Genomic DNA, 20,451 nt, shown 5'->3' on the forward strand with positions numbered 1-20,451 from the left:
TTTTCTCCTGAGGGCACCCTCTCTCCCTTCTCTCCCTTCTCCCTTCCTCCCTCCCTTCTCCACCGGGCTTACCCAACCCACCTACCTTCTCTCCTCCCCCTCCCTTCTCCACTGCCACTGGCATCTACACACTCCCTCTCCCTCCTCCCCCCATTCTTTCCCTTTTTGGCAGGTCCCTGGACTCTCACATGAATAGTGAACTTCCGCGAGCTGGAGATAATCGCCTAGTGCTTGTGTGTGTGTGTGTGTGTGTGTGTGTGTGTTTGTGTGTGTGTGTGTGTGTGTGTGTGTGTCGTCTTGTTCGTGTTCTAGTGTTTCAGTGATACTCGTTTGTGCTCCAACGTTCGCGTGTGCCATCTGTCCTCTCTGTGCGTGTCCATGTGTCTGAACATTTTTATTTTGGACTCTGCGCCCGTGAATGGCTCCATGTGTTTTACTTTTGTATCTCTACGTTTGTTATATCCACCCTATCTATTCTGCGATTGTCTTCTTTTGTCTGATTAGTTTTGTCTGTGGCCGCAGAGCGGCGTAATGTGCTGCTGCTGGCCCACCTGTATCACGTGTGAAATTACCAAGAAAGAAAATAAAAGCTCAGCCTGCCACTCTAACCTTTGTAAGTAGGCTGTTTAGGTTCTTACATTGGTAACGACACGCCACGAAGCGCTCTGTATGAAAATTACTGGCTTTGCTGCGTGCAGTCACTGGCTGGTTTGCATTGTTGTTGGCTGTTGAAGTGTTAGACGGTTGGCTGTTAGCAGGGCGTAGCGTTGCGCAGTTGGAGGTGAGACGCCAGCAGTGGTGGATGTTGGGAGAGAGATGGCGGAATTTTGAGAGCGAACGATCTGGACGTGTGTCCATCAGAAAGAGTAAATTTGTAATATTGGATATCATGGAGTGATATATATATATATATATATATATATATATATATATATATATATATATATATATATAACACTATTAAGGTAAATACATTGTTTTTCTCTATAAAAATCTTTCTTTTGCTAACTATGCCTATCAGTAGTTAGTGCTGTCAGTAGTTTGAATCTTTTATTTAGCTGCCAGTAGTGGCGCTCGCTGTATGGCAGTAGTTCGAGTAACGAAGATTTTTCTGAGGTAAGTGATTTGTGAAACGTATAGGTTAATTTAGTCGGGGCCATTCTGTTGTAGGGATTTTCGAAAGGCGAATTGCGTTACGCTAAAAATATTGTGTGTCAGTTTAGTGTTGATTAGAATAAGTAAAGACAGTAATGTCTGAGAACGTTCAGTTTTGTTCACCTGTTTGAAAAGCATATAATGTAAGAGGTTAACCAGTGATTCATAATTTTTTTAAAGGGGATGTTTAATATGTCGACACTGGAATCTTCTGATTTTTTCTTGTAGTTCGAGTAATTAGTGTAGCTATTGTTTATTGCTTGCACGTAATTATAGAGAGAATTTCCTTTGTAGTTGTAGTTTTTCATTGGTGTACAGTAAAGCAGTTGTGGCATGCATGTACATTTGCACCAAGTATTTCGCAGCTGCGCTTGCAATTAAGCAGATATTATTTTCAGTGCTATGTTAATGTGTTTTTATATTTTGCTTTCCAGATTGTGCTTTTCTGTGTTATTGTGTGAAATATTGTGACAATAACGGCGTGTGAAAAACGTAACACTAGGCTCCAAATTAAACTGAGAAATACTAATAGTGACGACGAGCGTAGTTTAGCAGCACCACTGTGTAGTGAATTAACAGACATTCAAAGTAGTAATTTGGTAATTGTGCATAGGGAAATGGAGCGGGTGGCAAATAATAGCGCAGACAATGAAACAAATAGTGAACAGGGAAGCATTATCGATCGATCGGTCGGCAACAGCTCGCCTCAGGATTCCGAAATGACAAGATACTGTAGATTCATGTTTTGCGTTCTCGCCGTTTCCTCAAATAAGTCAAGACACTATTTCTGCTTTTCAAAATGCGAATATTGCAGGTTCAAATGCACTGCCGAATAGCACTAAGGAACATGTTTCAGACACCAGTGCACTGTTATTACAATCAATGTAACAAATGGGACAAAAGCTTGAAACGTTAGACAAAATGGAACAATATCTTCAAAAGTTAAAAACAATGGAACAACATCAGAGACATAAACAGCAACAGTTAGGCGCAATGGAACAAAATCTTCACACCACGCTTGAACGAACACGTGAAGATTTAACTACTGAGTTACATAAAATCGAATCGAAATGTCAATATGTCTTTAATGACGTAAAAACACAAATTTGTGAGCATTTTGAACCTATTTTTTCGCCGCATGAAAATGCATTGCAGAATCACGAAGAACCCATAAAAGAACTGCAAACTATTGTTCGTGAAAATCACGACACCTTGCAAGCTAAAATGGACTCAGTTGCATCCACTGATTCGGTTACGCAACTTTAAAAACTCAGGAAAACTTAAAGGACGCAGTAGATACGATTTCAACACAACTGGACACTCTGAAACTCGGTTCAGAAAAACACACTGATGAAATAAGTACACTATCAGAGAAAGTAGCCGAACTTTCGGATCAGTTCACTAACTTATCTCCAAAGATAGATGATGATCTGAATGACACAAGACATGAAGCCTTCACTGACACAGTATGAACAAACTAGAAAATTCAAACAATATCAAAATCAAATCAATACGCAACACCAAAGAGAATTCCGGGCAGTACAAAGTCAGTTGCCACAGATAATACAAGAATTACATGTCTCAGAGGACACTCGCACTCCAATACAGGAAGAGGGACTTAGAAATACGGAACAGCCACAAAATAATAACACAGTGCACTTCGGAAGTTATGAAAGAATTTGACATGGTACACCGAATTTTGAGATGGAAGCGCCGAAAACAAGTAACACTGACCGATGTACGACTCGCCGACATGATGATTTTGACTATAAGCTGTTCATTACTACACGTAAATTCAAAACATTTAAGAATTCTGGCAACGACATTCATCCACAAGCGTGGCTTCATCAATTCTCTGATTGTTTTCCTCCCAACTGGTCATTAGAGCACAGGTTAGAATTTATGTATGGCTACTTAAAGAATGAACCAGCTGTAAGAATGCGATCGGTCATTCAAGATTGTCACATTGAAGGAGAATTTTATCATGCCTTCCTCTCAGCATATTGGTCTCAAGCTACACAAGACCGAGTAAAACATAGCATCATAATGATGAAACATTTCGAAAAACCTGAATTTTCCAGTCTTGTGAAATATTTTGAAGACATGTTGCACAAGAATCAGTAAGGTCGTGCACACAGAATGTCACTGATCCTCTGAAAGTACGAGTTTGATTTTCGGAGGTGGCATATTTATGAGTGACTTCCGGCCAGTACTTCTCTAACAGTAGCACCCCCACCCCAAAAGAGACAACAGCCTGTAGCAGCAGGGTGTCGCCAATGGGTGGTGAGGACTTCATTCAATCTGCTTTTCTTGTTTATTCCGTTCTTGAAGGAGCGTTAGACGCAGCTGTAGCACTGCACTGCCTAGCTTCAGAGGCGCTGTCTAGACTGTGCCGCTTCGTCAGCTTCCTATAAGCACTCCTGCAATCTGAATACGTCTTCTTACTTTACTGTTTGTGATGACCACGATGGAAGCATCTCTCTCCCTACGACGTCGTCTTGCTGCATTGACGCTAGGCACTTCAATGACCTGTCAAACCCTTACAGCCCCTCAGAACTCATCCACAATTGCTTAATCAAATTTGCTAACATTTATGACATATTATTTTGGCAGGACGTTGCAAAGACGACATTGAAGCTTTTCAGGGACTGTTACAAGAATTGGAAATTGACACTGATAATCGCGGAACGCAGGAACAGGAGCACAACAATTACAGGTCACATTCGTCACAATTCCTCCATGACAGAAATAATAAATGGACACAACAAGGCTATTCTTGCAACGTAAATCGTGACCAAAACAGACACCAACTGTATGACAACCGTTGGCACAGTAGTAATAATTAAAGGGAAAGATCACCTCTCCGCGGTAATGACTATCACAGAGACAATTAGAGAAACAGACAATTTGGGAGCCAAAATAATTATTATGAAGGGAGACAGAATAACTTCAGACACAACGGTCCTCCGCGCAGTTACGACTCAGGGAGAAGTTCTCCACCACGTGACCGACAAGAAATTAATTACAGAAATTACCGACATGACGACAGACCATATAATCGTAACGACAGACCTGAATTGTGTCAGAACTGGCGGGATTCAAACAAGGCTGGGCCCTCTCGGCAAGGTGAATTTGTAGATGTTAGGTCTCCTAATCCCAATGACGACGCCCGCCAACAAAGCGGCAGACTATGACTCGCACCACAGGCAGCCATGTGCACCGGGTGGCTCATCGAAAAATAACATAGACGCTATCCTTGAGAAAAATTTTAGCATTCCTTACCGACGTATACAACATGATAATTACGTTGAAGTTGAAACTCTGCGTACTAGAGAAGGTAAAGGACTACACCACATTTCACATGTAAAACCATTTATTGAGAGATAATCTGCTTTTTAACTCAGTCTTTGCCATAAAACTTTTCACTTCACGCTGCTAGTGAACATGCAACAAAGTTTTGAAGTTAACTATCCAGTCTAGAACCTAGGGAACATTTTTAGACAGTATTTACGAGTGCATTGTTATAGCGAACGGACGACACGGTGTTATTGTGAGTGTACATTCTTGCTTGTTAGTTGGCGATTACATAACGACTATAGGGCTTACATACTTAGAACATATACCGGTACTGCTAATGAGATTTTAATGCAACATTTTGTTTTATTTGAAAAGACATTTTTTATTTGAAGTACTTTTTGTGAGATTAAAGATGACTTAGTATTTGGTTTCTTTGACAGGTACACGATCATATCACGAAGCTACTACTGTGTGACACAATTTACATTGTTGCTTTTGCGGTGTATCTGTTTTATATCTGCACAGTTTTTCTGAATTCTTCTGGAAAGGAAAACATGTTTTAGTAGTAACTTTTGTGGTATAGCTACAATGAGACAGCCTTTTTCGTAGCATAACAATATATTACAGTATAGTACTTTCTTGGTCACGGCACTCTACGTAATGACCGCAATATCTATACGCCCAGCATTTCAATTTTGTTTATTATGACGTAAGCACCAAAAAAATATCTCTGAGCACTATGGGACTTAACATCTATGATCATCAGTCCCCTAGAACTTAGAACTACTTAAACCTAACTAACCTAAGGACATCACACAACACCCAGCCATCACGAGGCAGAGAAAATCCCTGACCCCGCCGGGAATCGATCCCGGGAACCCGGGCGTGGGAAGCGAGAACGCTACCGCACGACCACGAGATGCGGGCCTAGAGGTAGGTACATTTACTTCCACAGAACTTTGCTTACAGACGACGATAATTACGACACTGGGCACATTTTTTACTCTTAAATAATGACAGAGATTATGTTACAACATGACGCAGAATTTAGTGCTACAGGACACGCATTTGAGTGATTAATTTTGTACTTAAAACATTTATTTATAAAGATTTTTGAATTCCAAAGATACAAAGGTTTTCAGTGATACATTTCATTCCATTGTTGCAATCTGTAACACCTGAGGGTATAATTACATTAATCCTCAGGGGGGTACACGCCTACTTTGTGTACCATGTGTTTGGCAAACACAAGGAGCCCTAGCTAATATGGTATTTGCTTATACAACTTTACGCATTGGTACCATATTTCTCTAACACACGAATTACACAGCTATCTGATCATTTAACTGAGAGATAACATTTCTTTTGCTACATCAGCGACACATGTTTACACAATTACACAGATGGATAACTTCACACTTATGAAATTGTATTTTGTTTGTACTTTGTGAACTGTTCTTATGTTTTTGGAACCATTGTGATACTATGAGAGCTTTGAATGATGTATTTGGTATGGGATCGTGATTTTTAAAGTACGTTTGAGGTAGATGACACTATTGAAGTGACAGAGATTTTTTTTTTTAGGTTTTGAAATTATTGGAGGAAGATACAACGATTCTGAGATTTGACTGAGGTGTTATGATGTTATTATTACGATGACGATGTTTATTATGCTGCTGAGGTATGTTTATGATCAATAAACTGATGCTGTATGAAGAATTTGATTATGCTACGTATCTGTTATGATGAAATATTGAAGAAGTGTCGACGAATATGGATATGTGTCATAAGGTAACGAATAATGAGTAGTGGTTATGGACTCTGCCTGGTGAAAAAGGTTGTTGGAAACCAAGTATCGTCCTTTAAAAGTTATGAAATGTATGTAAATACGTGAATGTATCACAATGCCGGAGAAAATTTTTTGGACACTGTTATATTTATTAGATTTTGTTTCTACAGATTTGTAATGCAAACATTTCGACCTGTGAAATCTTATTTGTATCAAACTGTCACTGTAGCGGAAACTGATGAACATATTTCGGTAAGGAAGGTAGATCACCTTAACGTAATTCACTGTAAGCACCCAGCTGCGTGACAGTCCCCTGAAAAAAAAAAAAAAAATTAGTATGTGCCTTTTGAGGCACAGGTGGAGAAAAAAAAGAGTCCATTATCCTCGCTATTGACATTCCTTTGTAGAAACCATCGCAAATACGACACGCTCATTACTTGGAAACATATTGTACTTTGTGCTGCTTACAGAAATGCTTATAAACTGATGGGAAATGACCAGTGTCTTTCTACGACAGTTGAGAGAATTTCTACTAACTTATGAAATGCCATATGACTATTGAATGATATTTTATGCTTTGCTTTTCATAGCTGCTTATTTCATTTGAGGTCTGGTTTCCAGCTGTGTTGCAGCATTGGTTGTATAAAATAAAATAAAATGCATTTGCTAATGTGAACAGTTTCTGTCAACAGATCTATTAAATAATAATTTTATGATCCACATTCTTCGAAAAAGGAGCACTTGGAAAGGAAAGAACAATAAGCAGGGATTAATAACAGTTACTGCATACATAATTTTATTTTCAACAACTTGGTAATTTGTTTGGTAGAATAACTTATTGTGGTGCACCACTTTAATGACATATATATTAAGATGTGAATAGACATTTCCCTTATCTGCATTGTTGTCTTTAATGTACTATTTTTTCTGCTTGAGCTATGTCATAGTTATGTATAAGTTATTGCATTTGCTGCTGCTGTTTGCCAGGCATAGTGCTACTAAATTTCACTTTCTATTACTCTGTCAAGCCAGTTTAACTACGGAATTATTTTTCTTGTTTGCTGCACATTGCCTTGTATTAGTTGTAATATTGCAATTGCTTTGCTAATTTACATATATTGCTGCTTGCTTGGCCAATTTCCATTTTTTTGTCATTGCCGTTTGTGTTAATTGTTTTGTGCTACTGCATTGCCTTGTCCCTTAGTTCATCTGAGCTCAGTAGATTTAAGTTAGCTTCTGATGGGGTAGGCTATATAAGAGAACGAGTTGCAATGAATTGGAAGAAGTGCATTGAGAAGCTATAAGAAAATGTTCTTGCCAAAAAAGTATTTTACAAAGAGGATATGAACAAAAAAGTGGGGTTTAGAGACAACAGGTTTAGGTAGGATTTTCTTGGAAATAAATGATGAGATAAGATAATGGAAAATAAATAATGAGGTAAGAAATATGTGAACAGATAAATACAAAAAGCATGCTGGGATAGGATTTTTTTGGTGGAAACAAATGTTGGAATAAAACGGAAGATCTATGGAATGAAGTTTTGGATTGGACTGCAGTACCAAATGTTACACTGAAAATAAATCCTGTACTTTCCTCCTGTGTTATTCTGCTATGTGTTTGTGTACTCTTGTGTATTTGTGTTTTTCCTGTCTTTATGTGTTTAGCTAATACGATTTATGTTGTACAATTTTTCTAGTACTAAGCTACATTCACTATGATGAGGAATACTGTTATCCTCCAATATAATTTGCATTAATAATTTGTTATTTTCTTTGTAATGATGTTTATATACATTATTAATTCTGTTCTGTTTCAATGCTCATGTGTGAAATTAATGTTTCGAAAACTATTCTCATTATTGTATATATATTTACTTAGGTCATAATTCTTGTAACACTGATGTATATGTTTATTTCTATTCTTTTGTAAAGCCCCTATTACTACAAATGTTATCTGTATTGTTGTGTTCTTTCATGATGTATTTTGGACCTTTGTAATTGTATTCTTATGTTGTAGATTTATAATTGTATAGACACCAGTTCTTCAAATTAAGTATCATTTCACTGCACACGTTTCTGTTGGTCGTAATATATGCACAGTATGTGAGAAGTTGGGACTGTTACTGCTAGCACTCGTGTTGATAATTCAGCAAGGGAATGGTTAACAGCATTGCTGGTTCTACGGATAATTCCATAAACTTTGTGAGTGCACAAGTAATGGTTTATGGACTTGCTATATAGTACAAGGCTCTTCGATGGTGATTGGCACAGTCGCAACAGATGGCTGCTTGCCGTCCCTACAAGGACTGAAGTGGGTCTGCACCTTTGATGATCCACCAGTACCATTATTTGTACAAGGACTGCAGTGGGTCTGCATCTCTGGTGGCCCACCAATACCATACTCTCTACCGAGACTATAGTGGGTCTGCTCTGTGATGACCTACCAACCAATATTCTTCAAAACTTCTACTGACTCTCCTGTGGGTTTGCTCTGTTGTGGCCTATTACCTGTGTGCATGTCAAGAGTAAGCACTGTCTTTCCGTTGGAAGGACAACACTGCTTCTTCGAGACTGCATGGAAATCCACTACCTCCGTGTGCATTTTCTTTTACTTCAAGATGGCATGAAAATCACTACTTCCATGGGCATTCTGTTTTACTACTCATTGATAAAAAAAAACACTGTAATTTTACTGTGATGAATGATCCGGACTGTCTTTATGGACTGTGAGAAGATTTTAGCTTTTGACCAACATTGTATCAATAAGTGTGTGCATTTGATATCTTTGTTATTGTAATTATGAAAAATTTTATCAAATCATAATTGGCCACTGCCCAAAACAATTTGTAAATTTTTTTGTGGGGAGCATGGGGGCTAAGTAAGTAGGCTGTTTAGGTTCTTATATTGGTAACGCCACCGCCACGTAGAGCTCTGTATTAAAATCACTGGCTTTGCTGCGTGCAGTCACTGGCTGGTTCGAATTGTTGTTGGCTATTGTAGTGTTGGGCAGTTGGCTGTTAGCAGCGCGTAGCGATGCGCAGTTGGAGGTGAGCCGCCAGCTGTGGTGGATGTGGGGAGAGAGATGGCGGAATTTTGAGAGCGGACGATCTGAACGTGTGTCCATCAGAAAGAGTAAATTTGTAATATTGGATATCATGGAGTGATATATACTCACAGCTTTACGCCTGCATCTCGTGGTCGTGCGGTAGCGTTCTCGCTTCCCACGCCCGGGTTCCCGGGTTCGATTCCCGGCGGGGTCAGACGTTTTCTCTGCCTCGTGATGGCTGGGTGTTGTGTGATGTCCTTAGGTTAGTACGGTTTAAGTAGTTCTAAGTTCTAGGGCACTGATGACCATAGATGTTAAGTCCCATAGTGTTCAGAGCCATTTTTAACCACAGCTTTACTTCTTGCAGTAAGGTAGGAGACAAGATACTGGCAGAAGTACAGCTGTGAATACCTGGCGTGAGTCGTGGTTCGGTAGCTCAGATGGTAGAGCACTTGCCCGCGAAAGGCAAAGGTCCCGAGTTCGAGTCTCGGTCGGGCACACAATTTTAGTCTGCCAGGAAGTTTCAAAGAGAGTACGTCCAGTTTTGCTCAGCTGTTTGAAAAGCAAATAACGTAAGAGGTTTATCAGCACAGTAATTCACTAATTTTTTTAAGGGGACGTTTGACCTTGCGTACGTCTCAGGACATTTCGCCTCGTATTAGACAGAGTATTTACTTTCGTGTGTTCTTTACGTGTGGACGTGGTTGTCTTGTTTCGTTTTCTTGACTTTGTTGTACGTTCTTGTTGTCGTAAGGTCCTTTGTTGGTCGTGTCCGTTCTCTCCCGTTGTTGTTCACGAGCCGCCCCGCGGGTCCCGCCGCGTTTCCGTCACTTCAACACTGCGACTGTTCCGGTCGCCGTTACAACAGTTTCCCAACCAAATCACCGAAGAGTAGCCTGCGTCCGATCAGTGCGCAACGCTATGAATGAACTTTACAGAAACTGTTGTGCCATAAAGTCAAAACGCCTAGGAATACTGTTGTGACATAACACCCACACCCACACAATCCCAATCACACTATGACTACGTTTCAGCGATTTCGGTGGGAAACACTGCAATAGCCCCCCCACAGCACGGATATTTCACCATGTGAACTTCACATCTTGGGCGACCTGAAGTTGCAGTGAAGTCTTCGGAAGGAACACTTGAGAATTCCGTAAGCACATGGCCCAGAATGGTAATATCGGTTATTTCTGTGAGGTGCATAGGGGGGCCTGAAGTTAGCATAATGAATTGACGAATCTGGTAGCTATTATTAAATGTAACATTTTCCAAAAAGAAAAAAAAAGCCCGTTTCATTACTTAGTGAACTCCCCTCATAAACTGAAGCAGTAGTGAAGTGAAAATTTACATTCTGGATACTGAAGAAGACTGAAGATTGCACAGCTTTTTGGCAAAGTTCATTGTTAAATATTTGACCAGGCGCTGTTCCATGTCCACAATGGATCAACAGACTGAAGAAACACTTGCGTGGAGGTCGGTTTTAATCGGGCGAGAAATTGTGTATCCGACTGCGACCGGTGGGACAAATGTCTAAACGCATGTAGTGATTACATCTAAATAGTGTGCTGAACGGGGTAGCCGTGGGGTAAAGGGCGTCTTGTCACGATCCGCGTGGCTTTTCCCCATCGTACGTTCGAGTCCTCCCTCGGGTATGGGTGTGTGTGTGTGTGTGTGTGTGTGTGTGTGTGTCCTTAGCGTAAGTTAATGTAGGCTAGATTAAATAGTGTGTAAGCTTAGGGACCGATGAACTCAGCGGTTTAGTCCCATAAGACCTTACCACAAATTTCCAATTTTTAAATAGAGCCACGCCACGGATCCGATGTGGCTGGTGTTCGGTTTTCATTTGACGGCCCATTATTGCTTTGAGAATGTTGAAATATGATGAGTTCCACAAAATAAACCTACTACTTGTAGTCGTACAGCTGTCAGACTAAAACTTCCCAGTGTGTTTACTCCTTAAATCAACGATAAAATGGCATTCTTTTGAAGAGCTTTGAATGTGAATCTACACTGAGAATGGCGACGATGCTTCGTAAAGGCTCTTGAATTTTCAAATTCAAATACGTTTCGTTCCATCTCGTAGGGCATCTAGTTTTGGTGTTGAAATCGGGAAATCCACTAGCTTTTGAATGCTGTGTAATTTCTCAAGTGCTGAGGACTTCGTTTGAAAACAACCACTGGTGACTTCACTTTTTTCCTTGTTCCTGAAAGTGGTTCAATGCTTGCTTCTATAATTAGATTGAGCAAAACAAATTTCAGACCATCATTTGGGCATCCTCACTGTTTTCACTCTACTATCTCTTGTGCAAGCTACAATTTTGTTGGTAAATGTAAATGTCGTGTGACTAGGGCCTCCCGTCCGGTGGACCGTTCGTCGGGTGCAAGTCTTTCGAGTTGACGGCACTTCAGCGACCTGCACGTCGATGGGGATCCGGGCCCTAAGGATTGACATTCTGTCGCGCAGACCACTCAGCTACCGGGGCCGGAGATTTTGTTGCTAACATCTCAAGTTGAAAATTTATAATTCCTTGGCTATGTTTTCTGCTCTATAACTCTCTTAGAATTTAAAACTAGACAGCAGATATGACTTCACACTATAGGTTTCGTCAATGTAGGAAGCAGTCGCAGCCACGCAGTTCTCATTTGTTACAGGATGTTCTTCCATCAGTCGTAATTCAGATGCAGGGTGCAACGTGTAGTGCAGACTCTACCACTAGCGTTTAACAGAAATTCGCCAAACAGTGGTGCAAATTTACTTTCTTTTATTTTCGCTACCAGTTTCGGCAATTCAGTATGCGATCTTCAAACCCCATACGAACATCTAAAAATTATCGATATTGGCGTACTGGGGCAGTCTGTTTCTGGATGTCGTAAATTCATACTTCACCTGCTTCCTTCGCAGACAGTATTCAAGTCTTCGAAGCAAGCACTTGAAGTAGGAATTTACGACATCCAGAAACAGATAGCTCCAGTATGTCAACATCGATAACTTTGAGAGGTGCGTATGAGTCCTTAACAGAGCATATAGAATTGCCGAAACTGGGAGCGAAAATAAAATATAATAATTTCCCAGTTTGCATCACTGTTTGGCGAATTTCTTTGTTAAATTTTGACAAGCCGCTGTCCTTCTCCCAGAATGGATCAACAGAGACTACCACTACTGTTTGTCAAACACCTGAGAGTAAACTGTTAAAACTGTTTTCCTACTACAAGATACATCAATCGATATCGGTACAACTATCGATAGACCTTTCGCACTCACTGTTTGCATGTCTCTTCTCTCTTAAACATTAATTTCATTATCATAAAATTAAAATTATTTCAGACTAAATAAATAAATACAATAAACATGTATCTGAACATAATGTAGGTGAATGAAGTCTTATTATAGTTTACGATGTCGAAAGCAACAAAGTATGCATAAAGAGAAAATAATTTACGATTCAAAATTAGCAAACTCTTCACACTGTTTACGATTAAACATTAGCCAAACAAAATACTTCGTGTTCAGCTGTACTTACCTGAAACATCCCGAACAAATAAGTAAATTCAAAATTACGTCAGTCTTATTTAATGCAGCAAATAATGAAAAAGTATATGTGAAAAGTAGTTTTCAGACCACAAATAAAAGTCACAGTAAATGATAACAGCCAAATAGTTGCGGGATAAAGATTTACTGAAATCCTTGACCATGATTTGGGCGTATCTAAATATACCTTCATCTTTACAGATGGAGGGGATATTTTAATTTTAACTGCTGAAGATGCCTTTGGCACTTTTTTTTTATTCATCTCCACTGCAGGATGTGATTTTAGTGTATTTTTGCTTATGATGAAGGTGTATTTACATATGCCGAAACCGTGGTCAAGGATTTCAATAAATCTTTATCCTGTAACTGTTTGGTTGTTCTCATTTACCGTGAAGATTTTGAAAAGTTGCTGCTTCAGCCATTTTTAAAATTTTGACAAATAAACGTATTATGCCCTTGTAAACCTCCCACTGAAGTGGCAATGTCACCTTAACCACCTTCCCCTGTTCCAGTCCTGTCACATCCTCTCTCACACTGTGGATCTTGAGACTATATTTTGCTGCATACAACTACATAACTTCTTTTTGGGGTCGGGCGATGATGTGTATAATGGAGGCTGTAAATTACTATAGTCAATTACGGTAACTCATTATTAGTGACTCTGCAGCAATAACTCTGAGTCGGAAAAAAATTACCTACCAATGAATGAATTAGCCCTAATGGAAAAATGTTAAAATCTAGTTGTTGATGGTTTCTGAACGAAGTCTGACACCACGCAACACATCTACAGTTTTGTTCGCTGATTAAACCGAAGGCGGGTCTACAGGAAATCGAAAACATGTCCTCTTGTCAATGAATAAAAACATTTATTTATATCATAATTTGCTGCAAGCATTACACCACTGGCAATTTATTCGAGTAGCACCGCATTAGACGAGGCTTGGAACTTAAATAGTGGCAACTACTTATTCACAACCGATACAAAAGAGTTACATGTTTGCACTGTTGCTGTTCTTCAAAGCAGTCACAAGCGATGTGGAAGACATAGTATACCGTTTACAGAGCCTGTTCTGTTGAGGGTACGAATGGAGCGGTCTACTGCCTGTCGAATCTCTGGAACAGTTCTGAAGCTAATGCCACGAAGTGGTTCCTTCATCTTCGGAATCAAATCAAAGTCACATCGACTTAAGTCCGGGGAGTATGGTGGATGGTACAGTACTTGCCAGTCCCATCGACCGAACAGAGCAGCCACAGCTTGCGCTGTATGCTCCCGCGTATTGTCGTGCAAAATTATGAGTGAGATGTGCAGAAAGTGTCGCTGCATCTTCCGCAAAGCTGGTCGCAGGTGATGCTCCAAAAACGAACAGTAATACTGTGCATTGACGGTCTGCCTTGGAGGAACGTAATGCGTTAGGATAACACCATCACAGTCGTATACGAGCACCACCATAACTTTCGACCGTTCCATTCGCACCATCAACAGAACAGGCTCTGCTAACGGTATACTACGCCTTCCACATCGTTGACAACGGGTTCTACACAACGCTGGTGACTACTTTGAAGTACAGTAACAGGTGTAAACATGTAACTCTTTTGTATCGGTTGTAAATAAATAGTTGCCTCTATTTAAGTTCCAAAACTCGTAAACAAGGCTTTCCATCTTTACAAAAGAACGATAACCAAAAATCACTATGTGATTTTGGACCTTCCAGCATCTGAGCCGTAGTATTATCAACGCTATTAAATAAATCCTTACTTTTATGGAAAGCTCAGTGGCCGGACATACATTGCGGTCTGTATATGAGTAAAAATGTTCAAATGTGTGTGAAATCTTATGGTACTTAACTGCTAAGGTCATCTGTCCCTAAGCTTACACATTACTTAACCTAAATTATCCTAAAGACAAACACACACAAACCCATGCCCGAGGGAAGACTCGAACCTCCGCCGGGACCAGCCGCACAGTACATGTCTGTATATGAGAGATTCATGTTAATATAATGCACAATCATACCCTGCGGAGTTTATGTAACACTCTGAAGTACTTCGATTAACAGCTGCAATCGAAGAGAGGAAGAATGTTTTTAATTCTCGATCCTTCCGATCCTCAGACAGAGCAGCACTATATCAACATGATGCCACAGTCATAGCATTCAAAACATAGCCACTGAATGCAGAAGGTGAAGATACTGATGAAACACGATTTTGAATGGAACATTCTTCAGAGATGATTAATCTAGGAGAAGGTAGGTTGAGAATTTCAGTATAACTTTGTGTAAAAAGAAACAAGGAAGGAAATAGTTTTAGTGAGGCAATTAGTATTACTGAAAAGTTTCTGGTAGAAGACACTAGTGTAATGCAACGAAGATTGCTATATGTCTTTTTGGCCCTCGAGAAGAGAGAGAAAGCACATACATCGAGTACCTATAATTTTAGAAATGTGTAGTAAATAAGTACTCTGTGTGTCAGTATTTGATAGGTACAATTTACAGGTTAGTGTGAAATAGATGTTAGCAATGGACGCTCGCAGCAAGGTGAGTGGGAGTACAAAGAACCGGACTATTGCGGTTAGGACTCGCGCTCACAGGATTCTGTAGAAATTTAATTATGTATGTAGTAGTTCATCTATACGTTTTGATGAATGAGTTTGCGAGTATCAAAATATTTGACATTTTGTAATAAGTTCCTATGAGACCAAACTGCTGAGGTCATCGGTTACTAGGCTGAAAAGCCACTTAATCTAACCTAAACTAACTTACGCTAAGGACAACACACGGCCAAGCTCGATGGAGAACTCGAACCAACGACGGGAGGAGGCTGCACGAACCGCGGCAACGCGCCCCAGACAGCGCTGCTACCACGTGCGGCTACTATGTTACAAATGGCTGTATCTTTCCACTGTATTACCTTATGACATTAAATTTTTTCTACCGCCTTTCTCCCGAACGCGTGACTTAATCAGTGAGCCACTTCGCAGTGCGAGTTTCAGACAGAATTTCATTCAGCGCTGTAGACCGCTTTAAGAACATGAAACGCTAAACGAATAAATTATCCGTGAATCGTTTAAGAAGTCTAAAGAAACTGGTTCCACGCCGAACATTGAAGGCTGTGGGAGTCCCCGAAATTACCGGCCACCGATCAACAAGGACGGTGTGCGTGGCTCCGGTAGAGTAAACACCCCGGAATTGATTCGTCTCTCTCGGCATAAGGGTTTGTTAGTAGCTGTTCTTACGCAACGTCGGCCACCTGCACAAGTCCGTTTAACACAGGGACCACTCTACCACCGTGACAAAAATCGAAAGTTTATTTTTTTAGGTATCATTTTTCAGACTTACTTCTAAGTGTGACTGATTCCTCTTGATGCGAAATAAAACAAATTAGTGACATCATGGTCCGAATCTGTCTTGCGTCAGGACATTTTAGCGCAAAGTGATTTTTTTCTCTTTTACGGCTACCCCTGTGTCGAGTTAACATTGATGGTTCGTGTTTTCAACAGGCTCACCGGGACAATCTCGTTGCTGCATTTTTAGGGCCACGAGCTCATCCTGTGGAAAGCAAACTTCATCTTGCGCATTTTCAAGTGCGTTGTTATTTTTCTATGATGCCACGTTTATTCTTAAGATTTTGTGAACGAACCACCAACTGCAGCTCGTCTTACCCAAAAATCCAACATATGAACTGAAATCCAGTAAGAAGGTGATTGAAGTAGTGTGAGTGAATTTCATGGAAAGAGGACATGCAAAACTGGTGGTGCGAACTGTTCATTTCCTAGTGTTTACGCCGATTTGATTGGAACTGTATATTAAGATATCCTTATTCTCTCAGCTGGCCCTGTGGCCGAGCGGTTCTAGGCGCTTCAGTCGGGAACCGCGCGACCGCTACGGTCGAAGGTTCGAATCCTACCTCGGGCATGGATGTGTCTTATGCACTTAGGTCAGTCAGGTTTAAGTAGTTCTTAGTTCTAGGGGACTGATTACCTCAGATGTTAAGTCCCATAGTGCTCAGAGCCATTTTTTCTAGGAGACTAGCCGCGGGGGATTAGCGGAGCGGTCTTAGGCTTTGCAGTCATGGACTGTGCGGCTGGTCCCGACGGAGGTTCGAGTCCTCCCTCGGGCATAGGTGTGTGAGTTTGTCCTTAGGATAATTTAGGTTAAGCAGTGTTTAAGCTTAGGGACTGATGACCTTAGCAGTTAGGTCCCATAAGATTTCACACACATTTGAACTTTTTTTTTCTAGGTGACTGATGACCTCAGAAGTACCAGAGTGCTCAGAGTCATTTGAACCTTATTCTTGCAAATTAAATTGGTAGGTGATACTATCACGTGAGGCTTATTCTACGTTTACATACCTCCTCCTCAAGCTACAGTACGGCGTGTGGCGATGCAAGCGACCTTCAAAAAGTAATTACATATGATTATAAACGCAAAGTAACTTTTATGGAATGCTGCACTGCACTTCAAAGTACCACAGATATACCACACTATTTTTCATCTTAGTCATTAAGTCTCTGTAAACAAAGGTCGTTCAATTCCTCAGCAATGGACATCTGTTCCCTGGTCAGGCAGCCGTTCGAAAACAGCTTCATGAACGTCCTCGTCCTCGGAAAATCTGCGAATGGTGCAAATCATTTCCTCGATTCCCTTGCCACTGTCGTCGGTGGCCTTGCTTTGCGTCACTGACGTCAGAGCAGACTTGTTCAAATAGATGGCACCATTTGACTATGGCTGGTGACGACATTGTATAACTTCCCGTTAGAAAAGTTTATGAATTACTGTGTTGATAAACCTCTTACATTATTTGATTTTCAAACAGCTGATCAGAACTGAACATACTCAGACATTTCTCTAATTACTTATTCTGATCAACACTGAACTGACACGCAATATTTTTAGCGCAATGCAATCTGACTTTCAATAATCTCTACAAAAGAGTGGCCCTTTCATGAATCACTTACCTCACAAAAATCTTCGTTACTCGAACTGCTGCAATACAGTGAGCGCCAATACTGCCAGCTAAATAAAAGATTCAAACTACTGAAGACACTAACTACTGATAGGCATAGTTAGCAAATGAAAGATGTTGATAGAGAACAAACAATGTGTTTACCTTAATAGTGTTCAGAAATCGTAATATATATATATATATATATATATATATATATATATATATATATATATATATATATATCAGTTCATGATATCCAATATTACAAATTTACTCTTTCTGGTTGACACACGTCCAGATCATCTGCTCTTAAAATTCTGCCATCTCTCTCCCCACATCCACCACTGCTGGTGGCTCACTTCCAACTGTGCAAAGCTACGCGCTGTTGACATCCAACTGCCCAACACTACAATAGCGACTATTCCAACAATGCCAACCAGCCATAGACTTCACACACCAACAACCAGTGATTTTCATACAGAGCGCTACGTGGCGTTACCAGAATAAAAACCTAAACAACCTACTTACAATTATACTTGGTCCATACACTGCCAGTATTTCCGTGCGCAATGGTGACATTTGGCCAGTAAGAATCCAAGTACCACGTACATAAACTGTGGAGTAGGCCCACATTCCCACTTGCTGTCACCTTTCATTCACACACAGTGATGCACCTATTAACCGCTTCGCAGCAAATGCGTGTCTGGAGGAAACCCGGAAACATGCGCTCTCTTCTTACGATGCAACCCCCTTGTTGGTTTTAGCGTGGTCGGCATGTGTAACTTACTTTTTGAAGTACCCTCGTATATAAGTCTGCTATTCGTGCATATTCTCACTGATGGTAAATGAGTTGTTAGTCCAAATTATGTTCATCCGGTGTCTCACGGTGACTCAATGTAGCCTCTTGAAGAAGTTTCCAACCAAGAGGTTCCCAGCCGACGGCGTCGAAATGTGTACTCTACAAATTTTACAGGAGGAGCAAAACGCGGTTTAAGAACGATGATTTTACCGTCAGTCCATATCGTCTTCCTCCCAGACGTGCTGAATTGTTGCGGAGGCGTAGGGCCCTGTTTAAGCACTTAAGCATGTCAGAGTATTGTTCCCTTATTCACTATAGATTTCAGTCTACAGAACAATCTGCCCGTACATATGGAGTAAATGAGAGCAGATGTAGGCTGTATCATAGGAAATACGGATAGACGGGAAATATTCTACTAAATGCGAAAGCTAAAATAAGTGCTAGAATATACTAAACGTTTATTTTGTTAGTAACATGGAACACTCTTTTGTTATTTAAACTCTATATTTACTGTATTCTACAACCGTTTGTTTACTCTAATAGTATGTCACTTTCTTTTGCTTTAGACTTTGAGAGCAACACCGTCGCGTAGACGTTTCACTAACTGCAGTTCGACTTGAGCTCCTCGTGGCTGAATTTTTTGGTAAATATTTCTTTTTCCAGCTGTCCCGTCGTCTGCATATGAAACGATATTTCTAAGTCGAACCGTCACTTTCGTTGTTCACTTCACCGTCATTGTCATTCTCTGTAAACACACGACAATAAAAATCTATCATCTATCATTATGCCATAAGCAGCATCACCGTCCATCTAAAACAAGGTGTCTACCCAAACAGTCAGGACTGGTTGCTAACAATTCAAGGAATTCAGGTGACGGTGCACTGTCAGTAAACAATACCGGGTACCTTTGTAACTCTGTAAGGAACAGATCCAATCTGACAGTGGTAACGTTTGCCAGAAGCATCGGATCCGCACTCTCTATGCTACCTGCGATCCCAGCCAACAACTGTATGCATACCATACCGTACCAATTTCATATGGCACATATTCGCGTTGAAAAAGGGAAAGGTAATAAAAAATGACTCGGAATAAACCAGAAATCAGAAATGCTGAGAGCCGAATGAAAGAGGATCTTATTTACTTCATAACGAGTGGTTATAAGTAAAGTGGTGTTGCCCACAGCGATCCAGTGTGGGCTGTAACTATAGAATGGTTGTGAAACTTGGTAATTATTGTAATGGATTAATACAGAACCGATTTATGGAGGAGGCAAAATTAGTTCCAGTATTGGCCATTCTGGGCACATCTGGCGCTGCAAATGCAAGAAACATGACAAAGGTGCCGAGTTCGAGTCTCAGTCGGGCACACAGTTTTAATCTGCCAGAAAGTTTCATATTTCATGTATAGACATGTTTCCATATGTAATGGACTATGAACAAGACGTGGGCAGAGAAGGTCTAACAGGTGAGAAAGGCATAATGCTGATTTTATTATTAACCACCACCTATAGAATTTGTTCTATTTGAGCACCAGTGATGTCGACGAGAGGCTGCATTCGTAAAACGCCGTGATGAAAACTTCCCCTGAGTACTATGGGACTCAACATCTGAGGTTATCAGTCCCCTAGAACTAACTAACCTATGGACATCACACACATCCATGCCCGAGGTCGGATTCGAACCTGCGACCGTAGCAGCTGCGCGGTTCCGGACTGAAGTGCCTAGAACCGCTCTGCCACAATGACCGGCTGCTCGCAGCAGTTCCGATGGAATCTGATTTCATTTATTTATTTATTGTTCCGTGGGACCAAATTAAGGATAAGTCTCCATGGTCATGGAACGAGTCAATACATGAAATTATAATAGTTGAAATGAAATTATAACACTTTTT

The sequence above is a fragment of the Schistocerca gregaria genome, chromosome 5, assembly GCF_023897955.1.
Source record: "Schistocerca gregaria isolate iqSchGreg1 chromosome 5, iqSchGreg1.2, whole genome shotgun sequence".
Taxonomy (NCBI): domain Eukaryota; kingdom Metazoa; phylum Arthropoda; class Insecta; order Orthoptera; family Acrididae; genus Schistocerca; species Schistocerca gregaria.